A 26,960-nucleotide genomic window follows, 5' to 3' on the forward strand; every position below is an offset into this window, starting at 1 on the left:
AAATAGGGAGAGAATACTAGATACATAATATTTAATAAATGTTAGTTTTTCTTTTTCTTGTTGAAAATCGTATCATTTGGAAGAGATGGTATGTTTTAGCATATATTAATCTTCTTCCCCATATGTCCCTTTACAAAATTTCCCTCATCTAAGATGACTTGACATAATTTTAAAAGCGTTCCTTTTTTTTTTAAAGATTTAGTTATTTATTTGACAGACAGAGATCACAAGTAGGCAGAGAGGCAGGCAGACAGAGAGGAGGAAGCAGGCTCCTCACTGAGTGGAAAGCCCAATGCGGGGTTTGATCCCAGGACCCCAGGACTATGACCCAAGCCAAAGGCAGAGGCTTTAACCCACTGAGCCACCCACGTGTCCCCCCCCTTTTTTAAAAATAAATGTACGTGTTTATACTTCCAGAACGAGAACCATGAAGGACTGCATAACCCATTTTTAATGGGCTGTCCCTGTGTTCCTAGCTTTCGGATATCACAACAAACCTGAAGTTGAAAAATATTCTTATCTTGTAAGACTGACAAATATTAAATATGCAAAAATATTACCACATGATGGATAATGTACAAATTAAAAGTATATATTACCATCCCATGTATTGCAGTAAGGGTTGGTGTCTATATAATTCCTTTAGTGCCCTTTCTCAGGAAATCTGAAATGAATATGTAGTAGGAGGCTGACTTCTAGATAAGGGATAAGTTTTTTAAAAAATGAATTAAGTGGTAAAATTTTAAAATTTGGACATTCGTTAAATATTTCAGGGAGTATAAGCGCATTTATTATGCCTTGGACTCTTCTCATTCTGTTCTTATTTCTTTCCATAATCACCATGCTTTCTTCTTTTTTTAAAATTCGACTATAATTAATATACAATTTTATATTAATTTCAGTGTACAATATAGTGATTCAGCAATTCTATACATTATTTAGTGCTCATCATGGTACGTGTACTCTTAATACCCTGTACCTAGTTCACCCTTCCCCCCAGCTATCTCTTCCCTGGAAAACAGTTTGTCTGTTCTCTACATTTTGGGGGTGGTACCTCTTTATTCTTTCTTTCTTTATTTTGTTTTTTAAATTCCACACATGAGTAAAATCATATGGTATTTGTCTTTTTCTGTCTGACTTATTTTGCTTAACATTATACTCTTTAGCTCTATACATGTCATTGCAAAATTTTATATACATATATAATTTATATATATAATGTACATATAAAATTTATAGATATATAAAATTTATATATACCACCACCTCTGTGTGTGTATACATATCATATATATATACACACACATATATATATATATATTCCATATCACCTTGTGACCTCTATACAGGTCTATATATCTCAGCAGTTCCTTATGTTGATGGACACATAGTGAAATTGCTGAGTCATAAGGTAGTTCTAATTTTAATTTTTTGAGGAAGCTTCACACTGTTTTCCAGAGTAGTCGCACCAGTTTGCATTCCCACCAACAGTGTAAGAGGGTTTCCTCCATATCCTTTCCAACACGTGTTGTTTCCTATGTTGTTGATTTTAACCATTCTGACAAGTGTGGAGTCAAATCTCATTGTATTTTTGAACTCCTTTAGTTCTTGTTTGTCTGGGAAACTCTTTATCTCTCTTATTATTCTGAATGATAGCCTTGCTGGATAGAGTATTCTTGCTGCAGCTTTTTCCTATTTGGCATTTTGAATATATCATGCCACACCTTTTTGTCTTGCCAAATTTATGTTGAGAAATACCCAGCTAGCCTAATGGGTTTTCCCTTGTAAGCTAAGGACTTCCTTTGTCTTTCTGCTTTTAAGAATTTTTCTTTAACACTGTATTTTTCAAATTTAATTATAATATGTCTTGGTGTTGGTCTGCTTTTGTTGATTTTGGTGGGAGTTCTCTGTGCCTCCTGGAACTAGATGTCTATTTCCTTTCCCAGATTAGGGACATTTTATTTCTTGAAATAAACATTATTCCCCTTTTACTCTGTCTTCTTCTTCTGGGACTCCTATAATATAATTGTTATTACGCTTGATGGAATCATTGCATTCCCCAAGTCTATTCTTGTGTTGTATAATTCTTCTTTTTCTCTTTTGTTCAGCTTCATTGTTTTCCATTATTTCCCTTCTACTTCACTTATTTGTTTCTCTGCTTCTTCCAGCTTACTGTTCATTGCATCAAGCCCGTTTTCAATCACTTTTATTGCAATCTTCATCTCAGAATGATTCTTTTTCAACTCTTTTATTTCTGTGGTAAGGGTCTCACTGATGTCTTCTATTCTATTTTCAAGCCCAGTGAGTATCCCTATGATTGTTGTTTTGAATTCTCTATCAGGCACGTTACTTATATATATATGGCCATGGACTTATTTTGTTCTTTCATTTGGGATAAATTCTTCCATCTTGGCATTTTTCTGTGTTCCTGCCTTCTACTGTGTTAGAAAAGCCAGTTATATCTCCTGCTCCTAAAAGTAATGGCCTTATAAAGAAGAGGTCAAGTAATATCCAGGGCCTGGTGCTTCAGGGAGTTTCTCCCATGTGTACTGTGTGCACACTGCTATTGTGTTCTTCCTGCTCAGTCTTTCAGACCAGTCATCTGCAGAGGCTCTCCTTGCCCACTGTGGGCAGTGTTTGCTCCTCGGCCAGATTGTGGTGAGTTTTCAATAGGTGAGCTTTGGTCTGCTTGTGAAATGAGACCTGACATCATTTCCACCAGAACTGAGGCCCTGCAGAACTCTCTGGTTGAAATACGTGGTATGAGCAGAGGCTTGTGCTGGTTTTCTGGGGGACTTTGTACTGGGACTGAAGCAAACTTGACCGAGAAGGGCAGTCTCACCAGAATGCAGGGAGGTAGGGGTTAGTGTAAGCAAGTTAGGCCACCAGTGTTGGTGCTTTGTTCCTTCCTGCAGGTGGCTCTGTGTTCATGCTGAGGGGTGGGGAAGGGAAATGGTATCAGTTATTTGTTCCCAGTATGGTATCTCCACGAATGTTGTTTCTCAAAGACATACTCTGAGAAGACAAATGTTCTCCCTTCTGTGTGCCCCAGGCCTTCCCCCAGATCACCGTTTCCGTGCTGTCTACCACTGAGTTATGTGCCTACCCTCCCCTGGGGGCTGTGCAGTGCCCTCTGGGCTCTATCCCAGCCAAGCCCTCTGACTTATAAAACTCCAGGATTTAAGCCTCACAAGAACTCACAAAATTCAGTTCTTGTTTTTCCAAGCCAGTGGCTTTGGGGAAACATTCTCCTTGTACATTTCCCTGTGTGATCCTCTCTCTCTCACCCTTCTCCTCAACTATGGCTCCTTCCCCTCCATAGCACCCATGATCCTTTTCTCCCCTAAACCACATCTCTGCACTTCCTACCTTCTTCAATGTGGCCCCTTCTCTCCCATTAGTAGGGGAGTTTGGTCTGCCTGTCTGCAGGTCAATTTCTGGGGTCTTCAGGATGATTTGGTAGTTATAGAGTATTCGTGGGATGAAATGAGCCTAGGGTTTTCCTACTCTGCGGCCATCTTCCTCTCCTTACTATTTGACCTTCCTGAGGGTTACATTTGTCTCTCATAAAATGGGTTCATTATGAGGGTAACATGAGCACATGTGAAAGGACTTAAGAACAGACCTAATGGGTGTTCCATAGTATTCATCCACCTACTTCTACCTTGCATGTAAGTGCTTTCCTGAGAGGAGCTGATAAAGTTTGGTGTGTTGATCCTGAGAGTTTTCTGACAGATGGATGCCACCAGAATCTCTGAGTCTTAGTTTCCTGACTGCAAAGAAGTAAGGGGATTGCCCTGCATTGTTGGACTTTAACTGAAGGTCATTTTTTTCTTTTTTTTTTTACTCTAAAATATTAGGGTTTAAGGAATTGAAGGAAACAAGTTTGGATGAGAAGGTGAGGAAGGGGATTCTCAGTAAAGGCGCAGTGTATATTAAAATATCTAGGGAGAAGCACAAAGATGGGGGCTTGGTGATTGTCATGGAAATGGAGAAATGCCTGATGAGGAATGCACCATAGAAAAGTACCAAGGGGGTAAAGGAGATGGGAGTCCAAATAGTTGAAAGGCAAGTGTGATGAACTAGGCTATTTAGCTACAGCTTTTCTTTTTTTTCTTTTTTTTTTTTCCTTCCTTCTAAGAAAGACACCCGACTGAATAAGCAATGACATGGAGAGAATTGAGCAGACAGCCAGGGCACCAACCTTCTCACCTATTTTCCAATGATCTAAAATAGACTATTTTAGACATAGCAGACTGATTCTGTCTAGAAATGCAGATGAAGGTTTGTTTCCTTTTCTGAATTGAAGGTACAGTTGGAAATTTCCCACATTAATGTTATGAACCAGGTGTGGTGGTAAGAAGTCAGTAAAGAGCCAAGGGTAAGTAATGTCTATAGATTTGGTCACCTTTGCCTCCTGTTTTTCAGGATCGATTTAAAAAATTTTTATTTCATAATTAACTTTTAGTTAATTAATTTTGAAAGACTTTATTTGGCAGAGAGGAAGAAAGAGAGTGAACACAAGCAGCGGAGTGACAGGCAGAGGGAGAGGGAGAAGCAGGCTCCCTACTGAGAAAAGAGTCCAACTGGGGTTCAATCCCAGGGTCCTGGGATCATGACCTGGGCCAAAAGCAGACGCTTAACTGGCTGGAGCCACCCAGGCACCCCCTGATCCAAATTTTTATGATACCAGATTAGGAAACTCCTAATACATACAAACTTTTGTTTAAGATATCTAAATAGTGATTCATTCTTTTATTCATCTATTAAGTGTTTGCAAACGCCAAGGTATTGATTAAGATAGGGGAATACAATGATGCATGAGATGCCAACGCTCACCTCAAGACATTCCGAGTCTGAGGGCTGACAAGCTTATACATGTACATGTTCCTAAGACACTGTGGGCAGTGCTGTCATACAACTGTATTCAAAATCTGAAGGGGGGGCGCCTGGGTGGCTCAGTGGGTTAAGCCACTGCCTTCAGCTCAGGTCATAATCTCAGGGTCCTGGGATCGAGTCCCACATCGGGCTCTCTGCTCAGCAGGGAGCCTGCTTCCCCCCCCCCCCCTCTGCCTGCCTCTCTGCCTACTTGTGATCTCTCTCTCGCTGTCAAATAAATAAATAAATAAATAAATAAATCTTCAAAAAAAAATCTGAAGGGGACTTAGGAAACATTACTAAAGTTGTTAGCTGGTGCTCGACAATGCCTCACTGAAGAAAATAACTATGCATTTTGAAGGTGATCTATGTATCTGGGTGCTGCAAAGTCAATAAACATGAAAACAAATGTCCAAGGGAAAAGATAGGACACAAATAATTCTTAAGCATCTGCCCAAGTGCCTGACACTACTTGAGTCAATTTATGGAAATTATGTCACCTCATTCTTACAAACACTCTGGGTCCCAAGTTATATTATATTTACTTTACAGGTGAAAACACTTTACAGACCTGAGAAAAAGTATTTCCCCAAAGTTCCACAGCAAGTTGGAGGCAGAAGTAGGATTTAATATGCGTTCACAGTCCTTCTACCACATCATGTGGTTACAACTCAATGAGACAAATAAAGGCTTGGGTGAAAGAGGAAGTGGGAACTCTTGGTTTTGCTGCCTCGGTGAAAATGAGTATGTGACTCAGAGATTTCAGACAGTGGGACCGAGTGATTTGGGTTGTCAAGGTCTGTAAATATTTCGGTTACTGAATTCAGGATGCTAACTCAACAACAGAAGCTTGCTGCCAGCCAGAAACTGGAATAAACTGTTTTGAGTTTGTATATAGACATGCATATGGGAGCAAGGAAACCTCTCTGGTTGATTTTCACAGAAAACCAAGTACAGTTGAATCTCATTTATTTGGAAGTTACATTAGAAACTCACACATCTAGCACTCATCAAGGAATCAGTAAACCAGTAAAACTCTATGAAAAATGGATGTCATAAACAACAAATAATAAATCTCACGCATTGTAGCTTTTATTCCATTCAAGATGTCCTTAAGCGCTCAATCTATTCATGATTACATATCTGGTTTCAAATCTAGTTGGAGGATAAAAGTAATGTCTGACAAGAAAGGATTAGATAAAAATGGAAAAAGCAGATTCAGGGACCCAAAGATCTCTGCGTCCGTGCTGATGAGGGTCAAAGGCCCCAAGCGGAATCTGGAAATTATCCTTGTAATGTGCCCCTGCAAGAAAACAGATGTTTTCAGTGTTGACCCAGAGTCATCAGTAAAAGATTAAACTAATTTCAGGTTATTTTTCTATGTATGTAGGGGATATATACTACATTTGTAATACAGTCATCTAAGATAACTAACATGAAAAAGGTATCATTGTTTGAAAGGATAAGAAATCAACCATCTGAAAAACTTGTTAATTATACAAAGCGATGTATATTCAGAGGATTTTAATCTGGTGCCTTATTTATTTACGAACTCCAACTTCCAACCCTACCTTTCAGTCGGATGGGGCAGGAGGACCAGTTATATATCCTCCTGTTGGCTCAGAGGAGAGAGGGAAGAACTCCACCATCCCAGGGATCCACCATGCTCACTCTGGTTTTGCTCTGGAGTTGCAGTGTCCAGAGAGGGGGAATCTCTCTAATCAGTCCATATTCCCTCTCCTAATCTTAGATCCATGGACTTAGGAAGTGGGGACAAAGGCCTTTGCCCATGCCATTTGGAGGTGTTATACTCTTCCCCTCAACACACCCCCACGGACACTCACACTTCTTTGTACCAGGTCCTCATTGCGAATGTCACAACAGTAACTAAAAATAATTTTGAAGTGTGTGTTAAGTAATCATACTGACAGCCTTTTGTTTTACTTCCTTATTCTTGCCCTATTTCAATTGTGCTAAAAGTGCCAAAGTGTCTGATAAAAATTCAAAAGAAACCTGACATGCAAGGGAGAAAAAAGAATAAAAGGAAGGGGCTCAGATAATTTGCAAAATAGATAATGAGTTTTTACACGATTGAGTCAAATGTGCTGCTTCTTAGTTGAGGTTTGAAATGTTAAATAGTTTTTTTTTTTTCCCTCTCTCTCCGTAAGAGAAATGCTGACCCCAAATTTCACAAAGCTGTTAAATGTTTTTTACAGAAGTCGTAAGTCCAGACCTAAGAAATAGGCTTGCTGCCTGTGGCCTGATGGTGACCTTATCTTGTCAATGGCATAGAAAGACTCATGTCAGTTCTACTATTCCCTTTTATTGACTAGAAGATGCTACTGTTGTCCAATCAAGAGAAACCATCATTTCCTAGTTATGGTATAGATCTCAGGAAGAAATTTGCAAACACCTGTAAAGATGCTACCCAAATACAATTCGTGTTTGTCAGAGTTTTGTGCCCTGTACATCCTTGGTAGTCTAAGGAAACCTGTGGACCCCTTTTCAGAATAATTTTTTTAAATGTATAAAACAAGGTACACAAGACTACAAGGGAGCCAAATATATAAAAATATAATTATAAAATGGGATGTAGTAATAATATGTGTTTTTTAAATCAGTGCATTAGTTAACATAATCTAGCAGCAGAAAGTGTAGTGACCTTTGAAGGTGATGATGAGTGTAAGTGATATTTTTGGATAGCTGCAAGAACCCAAATGGGAGATGAGCGTACCTGGCATTTGTACGGGAAACAAATTCACAGATACTGCTAAATACTTCCGTGGTTGATTGCCAATATTTGTATTTGAAGGAAATGTTAAATTTCAGTTAGAGAGCAATGAGAATGAAGATCAGTTTTCCCCCATCTAAGTGTACAGACTCCTTGAATTCTGTTCCCAGTTCTCCTGGAGTGTCTTTGAGCCCTAAGTTAGGAACCCCTAGCATATATAAGTCATCTTCACAGGCTTATGAGCATGGTTGAGGTAAATTAAATTTCTTCAAATACTTATTTGTGTCTAATTCCAAATGCAATAACAAACTTATAATTTCAATTCTCAAGTGGAAATGTCATCTTTCATTTGTTTATTCATATTCGTACTTAGAATCTGCCTTGTCTGTGAAAGGATTTGAGGGAAGTTACATAAATGCATACAGGAAAGTAGAATAAAAGTTAAGTCAGGGGATGAGAAAGAAGGAACAGAAGAAAAGGTTAGTGTGAAAAGTTAGAGGTGTCTTTGAGTGACGTTAATACACAAAGTGTATGTGGGAAGGCTCTAGATCTTTACTAGAGCACAATGACATATTGATGCTAAGTTTTACGATATGCAACGCACAGGGTAAGAACCTAGTTATAGATTGTGGTCACATCTCCTATAAAGTCAAATGAGATGCCCAAATTTTTGTCTACTGAAACTGGGGAGAAATTTCTTCCATAGATCTTGCCTCATAATGACTATCGTAGTCAGCTCAAACTGCTAAGGCAAAACAGAATAGACTGGGTGTCTTAAACAATAGAAATGTATTTCTCACAATTTTGGAGGTTGGAAGTTCCAGATCAGGGTGTTGAGATGGGCAGGTTCTGATGAGACCTGTCTTTCTAGCTTTCATAGGGCCATTTTCCTGCTGTGTCTTCACAGGGAGGAGAGAGTGCTCTCTCTCTTGTCTCTAACTTTCTAAGGGCACTAAGCCCATAAGAGGTCTCCACCTGCTGGCCCAATTACCCCTGAGAGGCCCATCTGGAAATACCCTTATATTGGAGGGTTAGAGCCTTACCCTATGATTCTGGGGACAACCCAATTCAGTCCATAGTAATGATATACTATGATGAAATTAATAGTATGTTTAAAAGCTTCTTTTGTTTCATTGGGCTATCTCTTATAATTTCTCAGTGTGATCAATGATATATATGTCTGCTGGCCCAGCTTTATATAGAAATGGGTTCAAAATTATGTAGCATAATTTAAAAAATCTTTTTGAAGCTACAAGGCATTATTATTTTTTTAAGTACCAGCTTGTTGGAGGTACTTGCTCTTGAAATTTAAACTAGTGATTATTAATTTTTACATGTCATGGACCAATTTGAGACTCTGATGAAAGCTATAAATGCAGATTAAATTAAATTCTGCATCCATTAAATTCTGTATACAATTTTAGGGAATCACGGGACTCTTAAAGTCTCAGCACTCTGAGTAGTAAATAGCTCTGGGATATAGAGTAATGGATACGCCTTTAACTATATTATATAAGTATTGCTTATTCTAACTGAGTGTTTGACATGGACTGACCGCCAGCCAGTTGGATTTCATACTCCTGGCGAACATGGGAATATAGCTGTTCTATGCTGGAAGTTAAACAAATGCTTTACTAGCTTAGAGAACAGGAAACCTGCAGGCATGCTTAACAACGTACAATGCTAATATTTCAAGGTTGGAGGGATGCCTGGATCATACAGCCTCGAATCTTGTGCCTGACGTTCTCATGCTCTTTGGAAGACATCACAAATCCCTGACTGCCACTGTTGCAAGGCCCCAGGAGATGAACAAACCAATGTGGGCACAGCATCTAGACATTGCCTCCCTCAACCTCCACCCCGCCACCCCATCCTTTGCCATAGTCCAGCTAAGACCAAGCTGTGATGTGAGGAATCGGATAGCCAGGGTGGACCCAGACTTTGTGGGGTCTGAATCTTACACAATTTGGACAGTCTTCTTAGGGAAAATATTACAAAATTACAAAGAGAGAGAGAGTCATAAGAAACTTCATATTTAAAAGTTATGACAGAAATGAGAATAAATTTCAAATTTTAAAAAGCTGACAAAATACCAAAAGAAGCACGTTATCCAGAAAATGAGATAATTTTAAAATTAACTGCCTGACATATCTCTGAAATACATTCCCCTACATTTGTAGTTGTGTGATTTCTGGTTGCCTCTTTATATGACAATGATTTTGTAAAGTCATTTTGTCTAAAGAACATAGAAAGATAATACAGTCTTGTCTAGCACAAGTTGACTGGAATTTTTGTTGTTGTTGTTTTTATTGATTGTTTAGAAGAACTTCTTCTGGCTTCCCATTTGATTACTGGTAATGTAAATTTTTAAGATTTTTCTCTCATGTTTCTTTCAACTGTGAACTTTACATCTGGATGAATTCTTCACAAACTTCTTTCTGGTTCTGTGCATTAGAAGTCTTATTTTCCTCTACTATCCACTGACATAGGGAGATACTGGACTTGTTCATATTGTAATATGAACTCTGACCCCACGCCAGCATGTCAGCATGCCATGTGAATTGGCCAGTGGGAAGTAGAATGTTACTGGAAGTTGTTACTATACTTGAATAGTTAACAATATCTTAACTATATAAGGAAGAGAGTGAGAGCAACATAAGTGTATACCATTAAGTACAAAAATGATATGTCCATTCCTAGGAATGTCTGCAATCAGAACTGGTAAGCCACAGCTCACCCTCATGCAATTTCTTTTGCTTTCCTCTTTCACAACACACTCCAAAGACTGCCTCCAAGAGGTGGTAGCCATCTTCATAGCACCTGCACAGAACCCTCTAGTAAATGTCCTTAAAATAAGGTGCCTGGGTGGCTCAGTCAGGTAAATATCTACCTTTGGCCCAGGTCATGATCTTAGGGTCTTGGAACCTAGCCCCGAGTCAGGCTCTCTGCTTATCTGGTAGTTTGCTTCTTCTTCTCCCCCTGTCTCTACCACTCCACCCCACACCAGCTTGCACACTCTGTCTCTCTCTCAAATAAATAAATAAAATCTTAGAAAAGTTTCCTTAGAGTATAGGCTCAAGAGAGCAAGGCCAAGATAGAATGAAGAGGGAAATTTTTCCTACCATCTTAGAGTCCAAATCTTTCCAGGTTCTTTGACACTGGGAATGTCTTCCAGAGTCTTCCAGACTCTCTTCTGGAAAGACCCTGTTCCCAATTGCGAGGGTATGCTCTTACCATAGATTCCAATAAGACAAATATCTCAGAACATACCAGCCTAAGATCAGCATGAGAAAAGGCCATTCAGGACAGTTTCAAATCCATTTCCATGCATAGATACAAGGGTGTATAAGGCCATAGACACATGAACCACAATATGACTACAGTGATGTTATGTCGGAAAATTTAAACCCAGTAGAACCATATGCGCATTTCGACTATGCAACTCAGCACACATGGAATATTTTAACTGATTAACGTAACTTTCTGGCAATTACCCCAAGATAACTGGCTGCAAAATATATACTTTGGAAAGTGACTGAGTTAACTGATTTTATAGATTTATTGATTACATGCCAGTTAAATGTGGAGCTAAGTCTAACAATGAGATTTACTTTGAGTTTAGAAAAGTTGGTCAACATCTTTTCTTTTCAGGGCTCAACTATCAAGGCCATTAAGGCCATTCCTACCTGGGAAAAATAAAAGCTATTGTTTTTGAATACAAGAATTCTAATTTTATTACTTATGGAAGGGGAGTGTTTACTGATTTCATCTAGAAGCAGAGTAAATTGCTGAGGCACATGAAATATCTGCTTCTTCAAAGCCAATGAGAAGTATAATGTTTACTTATTTGAATATTTTTTGGATGGGAGGTATATACTTTGTTTGTTAAAGAAGAAAAAAGCCATTTCTCTTAATGTCTGCATTTAAATAAAAATAAAAACGTTCAGAGAGCGGGGTGCCTGGGTGACTCAGTGGATTAAGCCGCTGCCTTCGGCTCAGGTCATGATCTCATGGTCCTGGGATCGAGCCCCGCGTCAGGCTCTCTGCTCCGCAGGGAGCCTGCTTTCTTCTCTCTCTGCCTGCCTCTCTGCCTACTTGTGATCTCTCTCTGTGTCAAATAAATAAAATAAAATCTTTAAAAAAAAAAAACGTTCAGAGACTCAGAATAAGTGAGAATACTCTTGGTATAATGGTTTAACCTAAAATTTCCTCTTTTTTGGTTTTTATCCACAAAGAGGCTAAGTCTTTTATTTTTTAAGGAGATGGACAGAAGCTGTCCTTTCCTTTTGGAGGAGGTGTGAAACACATAGTAGTATGAAAAATTCCTCCTTTGTGCATGAAGTTTTAGAAAATGAACAGGAATCTGGTGGACTAGAAGTGGTACTATATCCACGTTAGCTCCAGTTGGCTCATAACGGTTCTAAAAATGGGTTTTCATTGTCTGTGTACTAACCCAACGATGGATTTTATAGATTATTCAGGCATAGAATGTGTGAATTTTGGAAAAATAAATCAGAAGGGCATTGACTCACAATTTCAAAAGAGTTTTTAAAGTCATAGCACCCCTTCTCTGAATGCAAGTATGCGCCGTGTCCAAGGTGAAACTGAAAGTGCAGACACGCCCACCCCACCCAGGCACTTAGCACCCCTTCCCTAGGCTCTCCCTCGACCCTTGCAGGACCAATACACGGTTGGGCATAGAACAGATAACTGACTTCATGAAGGCCCCTGCTGGGAACTGACTGGTCAGGGTCTTAGGGGGCTAACCCTTGACAACAGCATTTTTTTTTAAAGATTTATTTATTAATTTATTTGACAGACAGAGATCACAAGTAGGCAGAGAGGCAGGCAGAGGGAGAGAGGAGGAAGTAGGCTCCCTGCTGAGCAGAGAGCCCAATGTGGGGCTTTATCCCAGGACCCGGGGATCATGACCTGAGCCGAAGGCAGAGGCTTTAACCCACTGAGCCACCCAGGTGCCCCTGACAACAGCATTTTAAGTCATGGATGATTCACAACTCTTCTGTGAAGGAAATAGCAGTATTTGCTGAGAGCTTCCCCAGCAGATAGAAGGTGTCCTTTCTTCCTTTGATATCACATGAGTGTGTGTGTGTGTGTGTGTGTGTGTGTGTGTGTGTGTGTGTTTGTGTGTGTGAGAGAGAGAGAGAGAGAGAGAGAGAGACAGACAGGAGGGGCAGAGGGAGAGGGAGAAGCAGACCCCTTGCTGAACAGGGAGCAGGAGGCAGGGCTCAATACTAGAACCTGAGTGGATAGCAAACCCTTAAGCGATTGAGTCACTCGCACACCCCCAGTATTTTGTTTTTTGAAGGAATTCAACTCTTCATTTCCTTTGCTTTCTTTTGAGTTTGTGTCATTTTTTTTTTCAGTTGAGTTAACTGGGCATATTCCGAACAAATAAAAGTGTCGTCTTGATTTGGGATTCTAGAATTGATTATATAATAACTCATGAAGTGTTTGGGAAGTTAAAGTTAAGCTGCTGGCTCAGATTTAGGCTGAGTTATTATGGAGAAGTTTTCTACAAACCAATTCTAAAAAGACATTTGGGGGACAATTTGGGAAACTGTTAAATCAAAGTGGTGTGTCTATGAAATATCATTGTAATGTATTTTTCTAATATGTCCTTACATATTTTTAAGGAAATTATTTTATGGTTCTCCAAAATTGAGCCAGATGATCCTAAATCTTCTGTTTTCCTATTAGCAGTGAATTTGAGTTAAACAATCTTTGCATTCTGCTGTTCATGCAACTCTTTCCCTAAAAGAACACAGAAGCACTAAACAATGAACTATTTGAGATAGCCCTAACCACTGAGCCTTAAAAGTGTTATTGGTCTTGTTCTCAAAAGCCCTTCTGTGCTCTAGGTGCCGGTTTTCAAACACTAAAAATGTACATGTGGACGTTCAGATTTTTGGGCACCCTAGGACCTCCTGCCCAACAACTGAGATAAGAAGAGAATGTCTTCAGAGCATTACAGCTCATTAGGGTGCTGTCTAAAATCTCATACATGCCTGATAAAGTTAGTGGAATGTCAGGGCCTCTGCTGTGATTAAAGGATCAAAATGTGAGTTGTCAAACAGCTCAAATATTAGCTATAATCCACATCCATGCAGAGCTCTAAGAAGAGGCCTTGTAGACCCAAAGCTATATATATAGAATACCCCTGATTACATTACAAGTTTTACAAATGAATGGAAGAAAATGAAGCAGGAAATATACATTAGAGTAGGTATCTCTGGACTTATAGATGATGGGCGATTTTTGTTTTACTAACTCTGCTCTTGCATTTTTAAGTTATAACAATGTAACTGTGTATTTTTTTTTTAATGTCAAAATCTTTACTGCTAAGAAGTGGAATAGATGCTATGGTTATTGGCAGGGCCAACTTTGGAGTAAGGCCATGGTGAACACAGGTCCGGAAGATAACTTGTGCCTTCCAGCACTCGACAGCAGACACCATTGCCAGGCGTGTCTATCAAATTTGGGTTTAAAGCACATGCCCACGGTGGTGATCAGGAGGTTGTAAGAAGAACCAAACAACTAGAAATGTAGTGACTTTAGACCAACAGGGAAGAGAAGAGGAAAGATTCACAGTGGAACAAACATTCAGCATCTGTGTGCTATCTAGTCCTGCCTCCCACCATTGAAAGTGGGTGGGTCCTGTCAGTCTCTTTCACGTTAATGTTTCTTTGCCCTTACCCCAAATCACAGATGCTAACATCCATGTGAACAGCCTTTTATGTCAAATACTCATTGTGGTCAGAGAAAGATACAGAAGGAGAATGTTCTTACCTGGAGGAAGTTGACACAGATGAGTCTCCAGTCACTTGAGTGTCTAGGGAGGATAGTGGAGCTTTGGAGTGGGCTGATGAGACTGAAAGATGGGATTTTGGCCTCTGGGAGAAGCAGAGTAGGGAGTGGCAAAACTGAGAATTGAATTCTCTTCTTGGAACTTTCTCCGCCTTCCTTAAGTCCCATTCTAGAGCAGCTCCCTTCGCTCTTCTCCACGTGTGTGGCCTCTCTGGTGGTCAAGGTCCTGACAATAACGCACCCTTGGAATTCCTCACCCTCAAGGCCTCCTTTCCTTCAGGTTACTGATCTTTCTTTTCTTTTTCTCAGTGCTTGCCTTCATCCTCATCAAATGTATATAGAGTTCGCCTTATATCAAGGATCAAAACATGGAAAAGTCTGAGAGTTACGCATTTTGCCTCCTTCACATAGCTAATAATTTGGAATAATTTGTAATAATTCAAATTATCCAAAATAATACTATTTTGAGCCGCGTCAGGGTGAGAGTCTGCCAACATGATCTACAATGTTAAGCTGCAGCCAACCCACTGCTAACGAGCACCTGCGTGTCAAAGAGGGTCTCCTCCCCGCAGGCAGAACCAGAGAGCGGGTGAGTGAGTAGCTGAATTGTTTCAGAAAGGACTCAGGCAGAATCAGGTGCACAGCCGGGGGTCCCAGAGCCCTGGGGAAGAGGGGCTAACCTTCTCTGCAATTATGGATTCGACAGTACACACTTGACTCAAGTCCGGACCCCCAAAAGGAGCTGGACTGGACGGAGAGCCCTGGGAACCCTCGTTAAAGCCAAGATGAATGAGGAAGTCTGACAGCATGGGAGGAGGCATAACTCTGGGCACAGACCTTCCCTGTTTCTACCCCTCTGTCGCCCTCCCTTCTTCTAGAGTGTCTGTAGGTTCCAAAGAGAGAGCGCTGTGGTCAAAGGAAGGCAGGTTTCACTGTGGAGAGTCCTCCTTAAAGTAATGGTCAGAAACAGGTGTGTGTGTGGGTGAGGGGCAGTCGGGGTGCTGGCGGAGTTTGGGAAGCACACAGGATGCCGGCCAGAGCGGCAGATTTCACAGCCAAGGTCTCCAACTGTAAAATGGGAGGAAAGACAGGACCCCCTTCATAGGGTTGCTGTGGAAACGAAATGGTCAGTGTCTGTACAGCACTTAGCACGGGCTTGCACAAATCAAGTAATAATCAGAGCTCAATAAATGTTGGCTATCGTTATCTTCATCATTGTTTCTGTGATCTCTTCTACTTCTCGTCTACTTATTTTCGAGCGGTTATATAATTTGATTTTATGTGATCCAATTAAATGAATTTTGGCTGTGTTTTTGTTTTTAAGCAGAGAAATTGTTTCTCAGGATGTATTTGAAAGGGTTAGATTAAACCTTAAGTGAACTGAACTTGAGCAAAGTCTTAAAAACAGTTGTGACATCTCAAAGTTGAATTTTTACCAAATAAAAAAAATTGGGCACTGATGTCATTTTTGCTCTAGGAAGATTGTGAGAATAACTAATAACACTTGGTGGAGGTTAATATAGTATTGAAAGTAGTAATTTTAAAAATTTTGAACTCATTTTCAAAGACGTAATTGGAACAATTTTCAAAAGACATCAGTCTTTATTTTTGGGGAAATTACAGTGATTAAATTAACTGCAGGCAGTCTCTCTTATTGTTATTTGATGATAATAGTCTGTTGTTGAGGATTGGTGGAAAAAAATGAACGATACGTGTTCTATAAAGACTTCACAGCTGAAAATTTTTTCATCACCCTGGCCTGTGACAATTTATATGCTCAAGGCAGAAGTATCAAATGCAGCTTCCTTTATTGTATTTGGCCTGAAAACGAATCCAAACGGACAATGAGAATAATACATTTCCTAGGATTAAAATGTAGATTTTTCTTTTAAGGAAGTGAATAATATACTAGTTTGAAAGAAAATGATTCGCTTGCAGAGCTCTGTGAGAGTTGAAAAGGAGTTTTGTTCCTTCATTGGGTATTTTCAGGATTCTATCTGCTCCCTTATGACGTTGAACACCGGACAAGGACAGTAATATCATACCCATTATTTAGGCATTTGAAATTACTCTTTTACTTTGAAATGAGGTGCTCAAATCACTGAGTGCTGGAAAATTGTGCATGGATGAAAATGTAAGTGGATCTTGATCTGTCATTTGAGCTTGAGGCTCTCTGGATATGGCAAAATGGTTTTTATCAGTGGAAAATATCACTCTATTTTTTCAGTCATATCTGAGTGTGACTACCTGGACATGGGTGGTATTGTTCTTTTAATTTCAGTATTACTTAAAAATTGTCTGACTTTTTATCAGTACCCTTGACTCACAGATTGGAAAACCTGTTTATGCTCTTTCTGCCTGGAATGTCTACTTACGAATCTATGCTATTGTTTGTGAATCAAGTTATGTACACCGAGAGCGAAACTTTCTTGATTTTACCCTAAACTAAACAATAGTGGGTTTGTGAGGCCCAAGGGTAAGAAGAAAATTAAAACGTTATAAATTTAATATGCTAAGCTGTCCTTGTACAATTACTGATGATATGCTATGGAAAAATGCTGTTTTCGTGCTTTGGGAAGTAGAAGAAATTGACAAAAAAATCTTCAGGGGAGAAAAGAAGAGCTGGTGAATTACTGGTTGCAACAAATGCAAAGACATAAACATGAACAAAAGCCAATTACTTGGCATTCAATACAGCTAACACTCATCCACTTTTATTTTGTTTCTGCTTTGATTATTGTAATTTCAAATCATTAAAGTTGGAAAATGTTTTGCTAAAGCATAGTATTTTACATTACCATATAATTTAACATACAACAAAAACTGTAAGGCGCAAAGTTTGGACAATGGAGAGGTGCAGGTTGTGGAAGAGAAAAAAATGTCTAGGTTTTTTTGACTTGAAAACACAGGGCTTCTCCTTCAGTGTGTTATTTACGGTATTTCTATGCTTAAATTTTGGTCACAGATATAATATTCTTGGTTCTATATACGTGGATAAATTTGCATTCAACAAGAAAACATAATTACAAATATCCACCTTATGGGGTGGTTGTGCAAATTGAGTAAATGAATCATGTCAGAGTGTTTTGTAAATTGCAAACTGTGACAATAAATTTACTTTATGGGAGGCAATCCCTAAGTGTTATTGATTGAAAGAAAATATTAATCTGAATATTCTTTTTCTAATGTGTAAAAAAAAGAAAAGCATTCCCACTTCACATGTGGGCATCTGCCAAAATTTTCACCTGAGTCTAATTGTGAGGGAACAATTAGATAAATTCAGTTTGAGAGACATTATGCCAAAACCAAGTGGACTCTACAAAAACGTCAATTGTCTAAGACAAAAGGAACTATACACATGTGACTATATATGCAGTGGCGACCTTGGGTGAGTCCTGGATTTAAAATAAAATGTAATAAGCACTCGGGCTGAAAAGGACATTCCTAAGAAAACTGGGAAAATCTGAACTGCACATTAGAGAATTATATCACTTCAAATTTCCTAAGTATGTTTATTATTATGTAATTATGGTGGGATATTTTGGTACATACTGAAGTGTTTTTTTAAGCTTTTATTTAAATCCCAGTTAATTAACACACAGTGTAATGTTCGTTTCAGGTGTACAATGTAGTGATTCAACACTTCCATACAGCACCTGGTGCTCATCACAACAAGTGCCCTTCTTAATCCCAATCGTCTGTTTACCCCATCCCCTCACCCCTCTCCCATATAGTAACCATCAGGTTGTTCTCTGTAATTAAGAGTCTGTTTCTTGGTTTGCTTCTCTCTCTCTCTTTTATTTGCCCCCCCATTCATTTGCTTTATTAAATTCCACATATGAGTGAAATCATACGGCATTTGTTTTTCTCTGACTGACATATTTTGCTTAGCATTATACTCTGGCTCCATCCATCTTCACAAATGGTAAGGTTTCATTATTTTTTATGGCTAAGTAATATCTCTTCATTATCCATTCATCAGTCTATGGGCACTTGGGCTATTTCCATAATTTGGCTATGGTAGATAATGCCGCTTTAACCATTAGAGTATATGTATCCCTTTGAATAAGTGTTTTTATATTCTTTGGATAAATACTTAGTGGTGTGATTGCGGTAATTCTATTTTTAACTTTTTGAGGAAATTCCATACTTTTTGCCAGAGTGGCCGCACAAGTTTGCATTCCCACCAACATTGCAAGAGGGTTCCTCTTTCTCCATATCCTTTCCAACACCTGTTATTTCTTGTGTTGTTGATTTTAGCCATTCTGACAGGTGTAAGATGATGTCCATACTAAAGTTTTTTGGGGTGAAACATTTTTAAAACTAATTCTCAAGTGGTTTTGTAAAATATTTATATGTATAGACAGATAAAGCAAATGTGGCAAAATGGTAATAATTTAGGAGTCTAGCGAAGGCTATCCAGGTGTTCATTTTTAAATATTCCCACAGCACTTTCCTATAGTTCTAAAAACTTTCAAAATGAAAATTTGGAGGAAAATTTTAAAAGTTAAAAAAACCCCAAATATTCAAAACAGATGAGTCATTAAAAAACAGATCTTCTTAAAAGGTATCTGTCATTTATAGATCATGTTTTTCTGCCATCTCATTTTACTGTGAGATATAAATATATAGGCTTAAAAAAGAAGAAACTTGCAGCAAAAACAGTGCTTGAAGGAAACTTATAGAACTGAATGCATATATGAGAAAAGAAGAAAAATCTAAAACCAATAATCTAAGTTTCCATCTTGGGAACTTAGAAAAAGAAGAACAAATTAAATCCAAAGTAAGAAGAAAAGAAATAAGAATTAGAGCAAAAATCAATGAAATGGAAAATAGGCAATCAATAGAGAAAACCAATGAAACCAAAAGCTGGTTCTTTAAAAAGACCAATAAAATCAGTAAATGTCTAGCCAGGTTAACTGAGAAAAAAAAGAGAGAAAATACAAGTTATTAATATCAGAAATGAAAGAGGTGACATCACTACAGCTTCCATGGAAATTAAAAGAATAATAAAGGAATACTGTGAATAACTCTGTGCCCACAAATTTGACAATCTAGGTGAAATGGACCAATTCCTTGAAAGACACAATCTGCTAAAACTTACATGAGAAGAAATAGATAATCTGAATAGATTTATATCTATAAAGAAATTGAATCAATAATAAATAAACTTTCAAAAGAGAAAACACCTGTTCCAGATGGGTTCACTGGCAAAGTCTACCAAATATTTGAGGGAGAAATTATAACAATTATCTACAAACTTTACAGAGGAAAGAAGCAGAGATAGTATGTCTTAACTCAATCTGAGGTCAGCATTAGCCTTAGGCCAATACCAGACAAAGACATAAGAAAACTACAGACCAATATCTATTAACATAGGTGCAAAAGTAGTCTATAAAAATTAGTAAATCTAATCCAGGAAAGTATAAAAGAATTATTTACCATAACCAAATGAGATTTATCTTAGTTATGCAAGGCTAATACAATTCATCACATCAACAGATATAAAAAGAATAATCACATGATCATATCAATAAATACAGAAAAAGCATTTGACAAAAATCTAACACCAATTCATGAAGAACTCTTGGTAAACTAGGCAGAAAAGGGAACTATCTATTTATAGTTATATTGACAGGCTATTAATAAAGACTATCTACAAAAAGCCTGCAGCTAACACCATACTTAATGATGTTAAGATCAGGTACAAGACAAGGAAGTTTCTTCTCATTACTCCTTTTCAACATGATGCTAGAAGTTCTAGCTAATGCAATAAAGCAAGAAAAGAAATTAAAAGATAAAGATTGGGAGGAAGGCATAAAACTTTCTTTGTTCTCAAGTGCCTTGATCATCTATGTAGAAAGTCTGTAATACTGACAACCCCCCACCCCAAAACAACAAAAACCTCCTAGAACTAATAACTGATTATAGCAAGGTTGTAGGACACAAGGTTAATATACAAAAATCAATCGCTTTCCTATATCCAACAATGAGCAAGGGGAATTAGAAATAAAAAACACCAATTATCATTTACCTTAGTCTCCCAGAAGTGAAATATTTAGGTATAAATATAGCAAAACTATATACAAGATCTATATGAGGAAAACTACAAAATTCTGATGAATAAATTCAAAGAACTAAATAACTAGAGAGATAGTCCATGTTCATCGATAGGAAGACTCAATATTGTCAAGATGTCAATTCTTCCAAAATTGACCCATAGATTCAGTTCAATCCCAATTAATATATCAACAATTTATTTTTTGGACATTGAAAAATAGATTTTAAAGTTTATATGGAGAGGGAAAAGACCCAGAATAGCCAAACAATATTGAAGGAGAAAAACAAAGTTGGAGGACAGACACTACCCAATTTCAAGACTTACTATACAGTTTCAGTAATCAAGACAGTGTCGTATTGGTAAAAAGATAAACAAGTAGGTCAATGGAGCAGAAGAGAGCCCAGAAGTAGACCCTCATAAATGTTGTCAATTGATCTTTGACAAGGGAGCAAAGGCAATACAATGGAGCAAATACAGTCTCTTCAACAAATGGTGCTGGAATAATTGGACATCTACAAGCCAAAAAGTGAATCTAGACAGAGACCATACACTCCTCACAAAAATGATCTCTACTTAAGGAAGTGATGGAGAAAATTATGTTTAAAAAGGTATCATAGACCTATGTATAAAACACAGAACTAGAAAATAGTGTAGGAGAAAGTCTAGATGAACTTGAGTATGGTGATACTGTTTTAGATATAGCGTCAGAAAATGTGATCCATGAAAGAAAATATTAATATGTTGATTTCATTAAAATTAAAAACTTCTCTACAAAAGGCAATATAAAGCAATTAGAAGATAAGTTACAGACTGGGAGAAAGTACTTGCAAAAGACACATGTGATAAAGGACTGTTATCCAAAATATACAATGAACTCCTAAAATTCAACAATAAGAAGATAAACAACATTATTAAAAATGGACTAAATACCTGGAGAGACACTTCATCAAAGACTTACAGGTGGCAAATAAGAATATGAAATAAGCATGGAAAAATGCTCCATATGTCATCAAGGAAATTAAATTAAAATAGAATTGTGATAACCACTTAAAGACCTATTAGAATGACCGAAATCTGAGACACTGACAACACCAAATGCCAGTGAGGATGTAGAGAAAAAGGAACTCTCATACATTGCTAATGGGAAATGCAACATGGAATAACCACTTTGGAAGAAAACAGTGGTTTCTTAAAAAACTAAACTTAGAGACGCCTGGGTGGCTCAGTGGTTAAAGCCTCTGCCTTCAGCTCGGGTCATGATCCCAGGGTCCTGGGATCGAGCCTCTCATCAGGCTCTCTGCTCTGCAGGGAGCCTGCTTCCTCCTCTCTCTGCCTGCCTCTCTGCCTACTTGTGATCCCTGTCTGTCAAATAAATAAATAAAATCTTTAAAAAAACAAAAACCAAAAACCAAAAACCAAACTAAACTTAGTTTTACCATATAGCTAGCTCAGGAGTCATGCTTCTTGGTATTTAACCAAAGTAGTTGAAAACTTAACATCCATACAAAATTCTTCACGTGGATGCTTACAGCAGATTATTCATAATTGGTAAAACTTGAAAGCAACCAGATGACCTTCAGTAGGTGAATGGAAAAAGACATTGACACATCCAGACAATGGAATATTTAGTGCTAAAAAGAAATATGTTATCAAGCTATGACAAGACATAAAGGAAATTTTAATGCATATTACTAAGTGAAAGAAACCCATCTGAGAAGTCTACATACTGAATGATTCCAGCTATATGACATTTTGGAAAAGGCAAAAATATGGAGATAATTAAAAGTTCAGTGGTTGCTTGGGGTGGGAGAAATGAATATGCAGAGCACAGAGAATGTTTAGAGCAATCAATATACTATGATATTATATCACGTGATATAATGATAGATGTATGTGTCTGCACATTTTTTCTATAAACATAGGATTTATAACACCAACAGTGAACTGTAGGGTATATTATGCACTTTATCTAGTTATGATGTTTCAGTGTAAATTCATCCTTGGTAAAAAATAGACCATTCTGGTGAGTGATGTTGATAATGGGGGAGGCTATGCACATGTTGGGGCAGGGGGTATAGAAGAATCTCTGTACCTTCCTCTCAGTTTTACTATAAACCTAAAACTGCTCTTAAAAAATGAAGTCCTGGGGCACCTGGGTGGCTCAGTGGGTTAAAGCCTCTGCCTTCGTCTCAGGTCATGATCCCATCGAGCCCCTCATTGGGCTCTCTGCTCAGTGGGGAGTCTGCTTCCTCCTCTCTCTCTCTCTGCCCGCCTCACTGCCTGCTTGTGATCTCTGTCTGTCAAATAAATAAATAAAATATTTTTAAAAATGAAGTCTTAAAAAAATCTGTATTTTTTTAAACTTATGGCTTAGGCAATGAGTGGGATGATTATTACTAATATGAAACATTTTCCCACTGACAGAATTCCAGGAAAACAGATGGAAGTTCTAAATCCATGTGAACATCTTTCAAGATATTTAAAAGTAAAGTAAAAATATATCTTGAGCAGTGTTCAAAGGGACTTGAACATTAGTTTCACACTATCTTTTAGAAAACATTCAGTTCCAGGGGATCTCAGCTTAATGATTTCCTGCTAGTTTATACCTAGGTCTTCTTTCCTGTGAGACAGAACTTTCTCATTTTCCAAGAGACTCATTGGGTAGTTTTTATGATGAGCAAGTTACTATTTTGTTGCCTCTTCTTGGGGGGTGATGTGGCAAGATTCTGACTTCCTTCTAGATAGTTGGGTCCAGGCAGAAACCTTATGACCCCTTTCTTGTCTTTTTCTTGTACAGATCAGAAGCAGCAGAACTGGAACGAGGACACTCATAGCTTTTTGGTATGTAATTGAAAATTCTTTAAAAGTAATTCTTTCTTTTAGTGATATTTATGACCTGAAGGACCTGTACTCCACTTTGATATTCTAATCTGTAAACAAACTGTAGTAGACTAGGTATATTTATCCATAGGCTAGGGTTAATGCAGAGGGAAGCTAATAGTATTAATAAATATCAAACTATGTTTATTCTTCTGTATATCCCTTGAGAATGGATTCTTGGTGGTAATTACTTTTCAGTGGGAGGGTTGTTTAGTAAAACAATTTATATATAAAATGATCCTTCTTGACCCCCTTGGGGGTCAGGTATATACCATAACTATCAAAGTACCATAGAAGTATAATTATGTGAAGGATTTATTTGTAAGCAAGTATGTGTTTCGATGCCCAGATGCAGATTGAATGCTCTAGAAATGAAGCATTTACTGATCTAAATTTACTACTGATTCAAATAAAATATTTATATTTAATTATTATATTATAAAAGTGAAACAATCTTAAGATGTTCATGCCTTTAAAGTTCATCGCTAACGATCTAGGCAAGACTGGAGTTCTTTGAATATGTGTGTAATTCTTCTCATTATTCCTTTGATTTTTATACTTATAAAATAACTTTAAAAAGAATCATTATATGTCTTAGTTCCTGACTGGGATATCTATCTCTTGTTTGGTTTAACTCTTTTTTAAGATAAAATACAATTCTAAACTTGCTAGGGAATGCAACAGAAGCATTTTTTATTTTATTTTATTTTATTTTTTTAGAGAGACAGAGAGAGCAAGAGAGAGAGAGGGAGAGAGAGAGCCTGAGAAGAAGTAGAGGGACAGACAGAGAGGGAGAGAGAGAATCTTAAGCAGTTTCCATGCCCAGTACAGAGTCAAATGTAGGGCTTGATCTCAAGATCCTAATTCCTGACCTGAAGTAAAATAAAAAATTGGGCACTTAACTGACTGAGCCACCCAGGTGCCCTAAGGGAAGCATTCTTTTCACAGCTATCTATCAAGGACACATTTTTTGAGTGTGTAACTCTGGATTCAACTGAACATCTGGTAATTTTTCAGAATATATTAGTATATTAAGTGCTATTATTTTTCTACGAGCCAAACCATAATAATAACAATCATTATTGCTTCTGATATGCACTTTCTACCACTCCCAGTTGTATTGCAATGTCTTTGAAACATTGCTACCTATGACCCATTAGTTACCACCATTCTTTCTGGTGAGCATTGCCCTCTCTTTTTCCTTTCAAATTTGTTAAAACCCATTTTGTGGTTGTCTAAACTCTGACCCAAAAAAAAAAAAAAATCAGTTTTAGTCCATACATTTGCTGTTTAGATGTCTTCAAACATGTAAAGTCCTATTGTTTCAACATGGGTGTACTTAAGATATGCATTTATTCATGAGACAGATTGTGTGACTCAGTCAATAATACTCTCCCATTGTCTTCTGTGGTAAAGAACCCTTTATTCACCATAACATTTTTTGTTTCATTGAGGAATTTTCATTGATAACTTTTCATATTTACACTTTTTGTTGATGGTTTGCAAACTGGTTACTGAAAGGTATTGACAAAAAATGGTGGATTTTGCCATCTCTAAAACTTGTCAAGTACTTTTTCTAGTAAAACACTTCTGATCCTCAGATTAGGGGCCTCCTTGTTATCAAAGGTATCTAGAAAGACCCTGGCTTGTTGCCAGAAAAAGTTATGTTATTTTTTAAAAATTTTTATTTTTTAAAGAAAAATGTATGTTATGAGGAAACTTTGCATTAGTGGAAAGGCTAGGTAAGATGAACTCTCTGGTCTCTTATAATATAAAACTTGACAATTCTTATGGAAGATGACACTTAGCCAATGACCAAATTAGAAAATCTGAGTTTTGTTAAGCACTATCGAAATTCTTGCACTGAACAAAATCAGAGACAGCATAGTGGTGAAAATGACAGTCTCTGAACTCTGATGGTCTGGGTTTGATCTTGTCTCTGACACTTACTAGCTATGTGACCTTGGTCATGTCATCTAACATTTATGTGACTCACTTTCCTCACTTGATGAGTGGAGTTAGCATTAGTACCTCATAAAGCTGATGCAAGGATTTAATGAGTCAGGATGACCACAGCTCTTAGAACAATACTTAGTGTACAGTTGGGCACTCAATCAATGTTAGTTATGAGAGATGGATGAATGACATTGTTATTAGCAAGGGCATCTGTGGCTCTTAGAGATTCTCAGACATTTCTCACCCAAATTTATGACCTTTAAGAGTGGAGTGCGTCAGGCAATGATTTCTATGAGTATTTGAACTGATCTCTTCAAGTATTTTGGTGCTATCTTGGTTCTCCTTGAAACCAACATGAAGACAAAGCTCAGACTTTTCACAGCTTTCTACGTACCCCAACATTGTGGGTGACACTTCTATCCTTCCATTTTCTGGGGTTGATTTTTCATCTTCCTCACACATACCTTTCTGCATATATTCAAACACTTCTGGATCTCAGATTTCAAAACAAAGGGGCTTATTATAGTATTTTTCTAACAAAGTTAGATGTTTACCTAAGAGAAAGTCTTAAACCAGCTATTAGGATAATAAAACACCTTTCAACTTAATGCAGAAGTATATTGTTAATTTTCATCTTTATCATTGTCGTCATTAAGCTATAGTAAGGAGTTTTGTTTGCTTTTAGAGTCACTCTGATACATTAAAAGCATGATTCTTGGCCTAAGTGTGTGTAATGAGAGCAGCCAGTCCATATTTAGTTCTTATTTACAGGTGCCTACATTTCTGGTCCCATGATTATTTTGAGTTCTTCACAGAATTTTTCTTGACTTTTTAAAATTGTGGTAAAATACCCATATCATAAAATGTACCATGTAAGCCATTTTTATTAAATATTAAATACATTCACATTCAGTGGCATTAAATACATTCATGTTACTGTGCAACAATCCCCATAACTTTTCATTTTGTAGAGCTAAAACTTGACACCCATTAAACAATATCTCTCTATTCTCCCCTCCCCTCAGCCCCTGGTAACCACCACTATACTTTTTTGTCTTTATAATTTGAACTACTAGTAAGTACTTCCTTTAAGTGGAATTTATAGTATTTTTCTTTTTGTGACTGGCTTATTTCACTTAGCATAATGCCCTCAAGGTGCATTCATGCCGTAGCACAGGTCAGAATTTCCTTCTTTTAAAAGGTTGAATAATATTCGATTGTATGTGTATATACCACATTTTGCTTAACCATTTATCTGTTGCTAGACACTTCTGTTGTTTCCGCATTTTAGCTCTCATGAATAATGTTGCTGTGAGCATAGACGTGTAAATGCTTCGTTGAGACCCTGTTTTCAGTACTTGTGGGTAAATACCTAGACGTGGAATTGATGGGTCATATGTTAATTCTATTTTAAACTTTAAATTTTTTTCCACAACAGTTGTACCATTTTACATTCCCACCAACACTTCACAGAGTTCTTAAGTACAGAATGCTTGTCTAATCATTTTGACATATTCCTACTGGGCAATGAATATTGTGAAGTTTTAAATGAATAAAATTAGAACACAAGGTTGTGTTTTTCCAATTCATTTTTTCCTGCTGTGCCTATGAGGGTTATGTTTTAAGACC

At 37.6% G+C, this 26,960-nt stretch overlaps 1 protein-coding gene across 2 annotated transcripts in view; it reads left to right on the forward strand.

Moving 5' to 3' along the window:
- The window catches only part of IPCEF1 (interaction protein for cytohesin exchange factors 1), a 186,734-nt gene that overhangs the window by 38,360 nt on the left and 121,414 nt on the right, over positions 1 to 26,960 (forward strand). For both annotated transcript variants that reach the window (XM_046006850.1, XM_046006852.1), the window contains exon 2: positions 23,293 to 23,336. The gene's annotated coding sequence lies outside the window, so the exon portion shown is untranslated. The remainder of the gene's footprint in view (positions 1 to 23,292; positions 23,337 to 26,960) is intronic.

This window comes from Meles meles, chromosome 5, assembly GCF_922984935.1.
Source record: "Meles meles chromosome 5, mMelMel3.1 paternal haplotype, whole genome shotgun sequence".
NCBI classification, from domain to species: Eukaryota; Metazoa; Chordata; class Mammalia; order Carnivora; family Mustelidae; genus Meles; species Meles meles.